Here is a 7,542-nt window from a genome sequence, read left to right on the forward strand (position 1 = left end):
TGTAAAGAAAATCCTGGATGTACGGCTTCATACTTCATTAAGCTTTTCAAGTCACCAAAGTGATTCAAGGAGGATCTGAACGTACTGTAAACGTTTACATTACAGTATTTAGTCTCAGTCCAAACACATTTAATGGAATTTCGGCAAATTTTATTACATATACTTTAGTTTTTTAGCTGTAAATAACTGTATACATTTATTTAGTTTTTATTCATAAGGAACCTTTGTCAGCGTCTCAGACCGACTTTTTGTGGAGATTTTGCTCCTAATATGTCAACTTATGACTCTTGGTTTCTAACAGGCCAATGAAGCAGTTTGCAAATACTGTTGTCCTTTACGGAGGACTCACACAAAACCTAAACATAACATAAGCAAAGCTTTTATGTGACGATGAATAAAACCATCACCTTGTATGAAAAATTTTTTTTTTCCAATTAGGCATTCACAAAATAGTGACTAAAACGGCCAGTAGGTGTGGCATGAGCGTGTAGTGTGTGTGTCTCTCTCTGTGTTTGTCCTGTGATGGTCTGGCGACCTGTACAATGTGTATTCTGCTGTCACTATCGTCGGCTGGGATTGGTTTCACTGCCCTGCTACTCGAAGATTTACGAAGTGGGACGGATGACCAGTGATTCGCCTGTTGTTTTAGGCAATTTAATAAAACGGCTTGTTAGCTTGTATTTGTTACAGTGCTGCACGGGACGCCAAGATTGTCCTGTGACACAGGCTAAAGTAAGATGCAACTCGGTAACGCGTCTCGTGAGAGATATACGCTTCTGAGTTGTACAGCCTGTCGTCACATCTCATAGTAAAGTGTGTTGCAGTCGCAGCGGGCAAACACACTTTTCAGTAGGTTTTCATCAATTTAAATCCGTTTCAATTGGACTGCTTTATCATAACACTGTCTCAAACCAACTACCTGCTTTAAAAGAAAGAGAAAACCATCTTTATGGGCGCTCATCCCTGTGTTAGTCCACTTCTACTAGAACCCAGAACAGGTGCAGTGAAGTTTGTGTGGGAGAGGAATGTGCAGATGTATCTGTGTGTATTCTGCAGTATCAACAAATGACTTCAAGAGGGGGAGATTTGTTGCATTATTTGTTACTGGTCTTCTGAAGAGGTGGCCTGATTCTGACTCCGGCTCACATCTGTCCACTAAAATATCTGTTTCTTGTTATTAGTGAACCAAACAAACTGTGCTGCTCATGCCAGAGGAAAACAGTGCTTTTCCACTCTAATAACTTAAGCAAAAGTCCACCAATTTTCAAGTGGGTGAGTCCTAATTGACCGAAGTTGGACTTATTTATACGTATTTTACCTAAAGGAAAAGCAGCTTTAGAATTGTCTGCTATGGAATGATGTTCAAAGCATAACCATTTATGTTTTCTTCACAGATCACAATGTAAGAAAATGAGGGCATATGCTTGGACCATTTCTAATTTCTGAAAGTTTGATTATCAAATTGCATTAGTCACATTAAAATAAAATTAAAAGTAAACAGAATGCAACCTTCTGGTTTCCATTGTTGGTATTTGTATACAAGGTGCATCGGGTTAATTGGAATCCCAGTTGCACCAGGAGGTGCATTCGACATGAAAACAAAACAAGTCAAAGCTACAACTTGTAATCTGCACTGCAAGGTGGAAAGAAGGGGTAGGATTAATTTACCAGAGATTATTTTCTCAGGGTAAAGTTTTGTACATAACCAAACAATATTGATGTTATGGAATTTACTGCTGGTTTGTACTCAGGGAAAACCAGTTCTGCTAATTGAGCTGCAGGCTTTCACACAATATTTTGTGATACTTGAGTGATATATATTAACTTATTGAACTGTAATCCCTTCCTCTTTTTAATAATCTAACAAAGAAAATTGATGTGCATGCGTGTATGTGTGTGTGTGTGCGGCGCAGGAGGGTGATGCAGGGATTTTCAATTATTTTGTTGATTTATTTTCTGATATATTAAACACACATTTTATATTCTTGTTTTTTGCTGTTTCAGAATAATGAAAGATTTTTCAAAAAAGTGATTTGTGATGAAAAAACATTATTAGTTATGATGTTATGAGACAAACCTTCAAATGCCTTCAGGGCTCATAAATAAATAAATAAATAAATAAATAAATAAATAAATAAATAAATAAATACTGTCCCGCAGACTGCGACAGGCTGATTACAACAACGCATTCACAATGCGGTGAATTTATGGGACATTGGAACCTTTTCAAGATTATTCATTATGCATCATATAGAAGGTACAATTAATGTATAAATGCATTAATTATTGTACAAATGGCAAAGCTTCTTGTAATGACTTTACTGTGGCATTGCCGGTAAAGAATAGGCACTATTGCATACATGGTTTGTTGATTTTACTTTCTCGTGGACTTCTGCCAGCTTTGGATAGAGAATTATCATTTAACAAAACTGTTATCAGTGGGACGAAAATAAGAGCAGCCGATTTGCCTTTTTTGCAGGTGTGCAGGTCCAAACATGGCCGTAGAATATCACATTTCTCCAATAAATGTTTTCATCCAAACATGTCCTTGAGACTTATTTCCATTTAAAATTAGATATGAATTACATAAACCTTATCGTCACTGGCATTCTTTTCCAGCAGGGTTTACTTTAAAGGCATTTGGATACTCTCTCCAGCATCGTGCAGAAGAGGGAGTTTTTTTGGATAAGCTGCTTGCTTGAGGGAGCCTGGCGAAGGATCTGAGGAGTGTGACTTGTGTCAAACCCGGGTAAGCAGGAATCACTGCAGAGAGTTCTCCCTGTTTCAATATTCTGCAGGAGGCAATGCAGATAATAGTCCAAAGAGAGGAGTGGGGGGGGGGGGGGGGGTGATCCTGAACAATCAGTGAACCCAAACACTGCACGCATAAACACACCTGCACAGAAGTGAATGAGTGGGGCTGCTTTAACATTCGCCTCATCACTTTGGTTCAGGTAGAACGATCACTAAAAAGCAAAATCATTCATGGAAGTATATCCATTTTAAGATATTTAATCAGTTTCTATAGTAAACTCACAGGGTTCCTGTTGGATGGGAGTAGTTCACTGGCTAAAGTTACTGGCAGGTCCTCCGGAAAACACCAGCAAAATCCATTTTCCAATTACAGTAAATCTTGTCATCACTCTTCTCATGTACCAATGTGGCACTGACTGTAAGCCACCTCTGCTTCTGGCATAGGAGACAACCACAGGAGGACAGAGGAGAATTCTGAGCCTTTCTGCTCTTTCACTTTGAATAGAAAGAGCCGTGGCAGTGTCGGGATACAATCCTATTGGCATTGGCAACTCTACTCAGTTTCAAGAGAACAATTGAATTATGTTGTGGCCACTGAAAGAGTATTTGTAGTATTTGTTCGAGACAATGACCCAATTTCAAACTGCTGGGAAAAGTCTACGAAATTAGCAAAACAAAGATCTGTTTATGCACATAAAAAAAAAAGCCAAAAAAAACCCAAAACAGGAACACATTATTGTGGTGGCCAGAGAGCTTGAAGTCAATGACCACGTAACCCTGGTATCCGTCGGTTTGAGCACAGCTGGTGACATGAGCTGCCACGAAATGATTTGGCAGCGGATTTTACAACACCCAGCTGAAACGTCACTTTCATTTATCACAGACAGTTGCGAAATTGTAACGATGGTGTATGAACTCATGAGCGTGCAGTCCAGTTCCACCTGAGCCGCCCTGCCAGGGCCAAGAACAACTAAAGATAGCCTCTTTTTCACTTTGGACGGTATTTTGAGCTGGCAAACGGCCCGCAGCATCTCTCTCAGTGTTTTCTCTTACCTTTATTCATCCAGAGAAGCTAGCTGATACATGTGGTTTTTCACCAAACTCCGCCGCCGTGCTCGTACATGTATTTCTCACTGAGAGTAGAAAGCAGGACAGCTGGGCTTTAGAAATTGATCTCACTGATCTCACATTGCCAGCTACGGTTGGAAGTTAGAAATTTATCCTGTGAGAAGTCTACAGTCTTGTAGGTGTCAGTCTTTTAGTCATTTCTCGTCACTTTCTGGTAGAGAAACACCTTTTCGTCTCTGGTTTTTGCTCACGGTGCAGCCATTGGTGGTGAATGTCTGCTTAAAACTATTAAATTTTTTTTTTATCAAAATCATTTCTATTGAGAATTAAACTTGACAATATTGGGTACTATACATAAATACTTGGCTGCAAGTATGCACAGCTTGCAGAAATCATTTATTGGACACTCCTGATGTTTTGCTCTGTATTTTGCCTTGTTTCCTGTCTGTGTTTCCCTAAAGGCCGTTCCCCACTCTGCCTTTAGGACTCTTATAGGTTTATTACTAACTATAATGTATTCCACTTACTTGGGTAGTAAGTTTGACTTCACATTGTCTCTCTCCAATGAGCCGACAAATTCGGGATACAAGAATAACAGTGATATAATGTATGTTATCTACGCGCACCAGTCGTACCTTCAGGAAACAAAATGAATCAAGTTGTATCTGTGTCCATGGAAAATCTCTGTAGAGAATAGAAGTATGCAGATTGTGAACTTCGTCCAGCATTTTCCTTCTTTGGGCATCTGCAAACTATTGTTTTTGGTGCAACAGAATCACTTTAATCACCTCAACATTTATTTTTGCTGCAATTCTCTTGGCTGTAGCCGTAGCTCATAGCAGCAATCATTCTGAGCGCTGTGGTTGAGACATCTGTGGTGAAACTTCTGAGTGTCACAAGATTATCTCAGGCTGTCTGTGTTTGAGCACCCCCCCCCCCCCCCCCCCTCACTCCACAACAAAAGGCCATAGATTTCAAGGCACAGTCAAAGAAATGGCTGCTATTGCCGATCTATAATCTGAGACAGGCACAGTTGGACTGCGTATTGCCCCGTAAGGCACAGATCCTTCATGGTGACTTTGTTTTGGGGTTTCATGTTGTGTCATGTTGTCTGATCTTGGATCCACTCCTGTTGCTTCTGATCTATCATGTTTATCCCTGGCTCATGACGCGCGTCAGCGTTATGTCATAGGGGTTTTAACAGGTACTGGTCATATCTTTTTTGTTTCTGTACTATCATATCTTTGTCCTATAATCTCGTGGTCTGCTCAGCTCTTGTTCATCTTTTTGTTTTTCAATCAGCTCATTTGATCTCTTTGTTCCTGATGGGGGTTATGGGGTTTTATGCTATTGTCTCTATTGTTATAACAGGGGTCTTGTTGTTCTGCCTTTCTTCTATCTCACTCGATTACCTTCCTTTGTGTTGTCATGTCTACTTTCTCTTTGTGCGTATGCTCTTCTCTAAAAGTTTGGGATATTCAGCTTTGGGGTGAAACTTCAGGATGAACCTAAATTGCATTATAATCTTCAAAGGTGAACTTAGTGTGACGTTTTCTAAACTTTTGGATGCACATGTCCCAACTGTTCAATATTTCAGTACTTCACAACTTGTTGTTTTGTAACAAGGAACTTAACAGCGAAATTTGATATATGAATCCACACTGGACGAGTGATCAGTGGGCCTCAGAGCTTTTCTCTGATGAAAGTCGATTCACATTGAGCAGAAATGATGGCTGCCAACGACATTGGAGATGTCAAGGAGAGCGCTATGCATCAGCCACTGTTGTCACCAGACTTAACTTTGGTGGTGTTACGGAGTGGACAGGTGTGTCTAGTCAATACAGAACTGCCCCACACTTTGTGAATGGTACATTGACAAGCCTATACTACCTGAACAGCATCATTAATTCAGTCATTGTGTCCCTGCATAAACAACACAGGATTAATTTCTTCTCCGTGGACGACAATGCTCCAGCTCATGAAGGTGACTGGTATCATTAGGGAACATCTGCTGGAGATTGGGGCACCTCAAATAGAGGGACCTGCACTTTCTCCGGACCTGAATCTCAGAGAGAACCTCTGGGATCAGATGAGATGCCGTGTAGAAGCCCCTAACCCTGTAACCCAGAACCTCAATGACCTGATGGCCGTCCTTCAAGAAGAGTGGGACGCCTCAGCAGACAATAAGTCCACTTGTGAACAGGATGAGACATCGTTGTCAAGATGTAATTGATGCTCAATATCAGTAAATTCTTTGAGATAAGTAAATCACCATTGCATGCTTCTACTTATATACCTTACTTTCTTGATATAATGTCACTATGGCATGAACTCTTTAATTTCTCCATAAATTTCACTCCAAAGCCAAACACCCCTGACTTTTTATGAGTAGTTTTAAGTCTCTGTGCCTTGTCCTTGTCAGCCTATTAGTTTTTTTCTTGAGATCAGTGCCTTTACTGTCTTGCTCCTCTCTGAGATCTATGCTGCACCTTGTGTCCGGATGCTATTGGTTTGTGTGGTGTTTGAAGTTTCTTTTAGTTGGAGTTATCCTTAATTTCACTCCAAATCAAGATTGCATTTTTTTTCAACATCTGTCTGCCCTAAGGTGTTTCATCCCTGGACATGTACTACTTCATCAAGATTCCCACACATAAACTTTAATTAATGACAGCTGATATGACGCACTGCTAATCCTGCCTGTACAGAAGAAACTGCAGGTTAAAAGCTTTGAACATAATTGTTGCCAAAGTTTTGAGTCAATGTATTTTAATAAATCCGCAGAAATTGTCAACATGATTCTTTATATTATGATTTATTTATTTTTTGACTGACATGTGGAGTTGGTTCACAGTTAAAAAGGACCATGTATATGATAAGGTGCAATATTGATCGCTTGTGAAAACTCAGAATTTGAAATACATCGTTACACGTCAGCCACAGATGAGAAACAGTGCTCCTTCTGTGTGTGATATTCTTATCCAGACATTGAAAATTGTTCTGCCTCTTGGGCACAGCAAGGACAAGTTGTGAACACAAGACTGGATCATCATGGGCTTGTAAACTGAGAGGGTGAACGTGTTCGCACAGTTTTCTATTCATACATCCAGCAGCAGCAGACACAGAGCGGCATTCACTTGGTGTCATCTATGTGTCCATCTGGTGAGAGGAAGTCGGATATTGACTCTATTTTTAACCCTGTATTCGTCTCCACCAATGGTGGCTTGTCACTGTATCGATGCTGCAGCAGCCCGTTCCTAAACGTGTGAGTTGCTTAGTGATGTTGCAGGCAAGAATCCCAAACAATGAAAGTTCTACCAAACCGGTAAAAACTGAAGAATCTGAGTGACTGAAATGTTGATTGTCGCAGCAATGCCAAGTTTGTGGATGTTGACCATTGTTACTTTCATAAATTTAGAAATGCTTTTTTTCCCCCTGTGTTCTATGTTGCCCAAACCTGGAGTTTTGCTTTAATCCTGCATGATTGCAGGGCAGTTAATTTCTTGGATGGAGATCTTTCTGCGCTCTCTGATGTCTTTGCAGAGTATGCTATCACCCCATGACCCACTCGGTACTGCTGTTAGTAGTTTTAAGATTTTAGTACTCGTTAAAGAACATCAGGGTCTGGCCTGACGCTACCTTACAGAAATGTTGAGTTGATTTGACCTGGCGTGAACCTCTGGCTAAAATCTTAGGGTTCGGGTTAGAAAACAGCAGTTTTCC

This window comes from Lipophrys pholis (assembly GCF_963383615.2).
Source record: "Lipophrys pholis genome assembly, chromosome: 21".
Lineage (NCBI taxonomy): Eukaryota > Metazoa > Chordata > Actinopteri > Blenniiformes > Blenniidae > Lipophrys > Lipophrys pholis.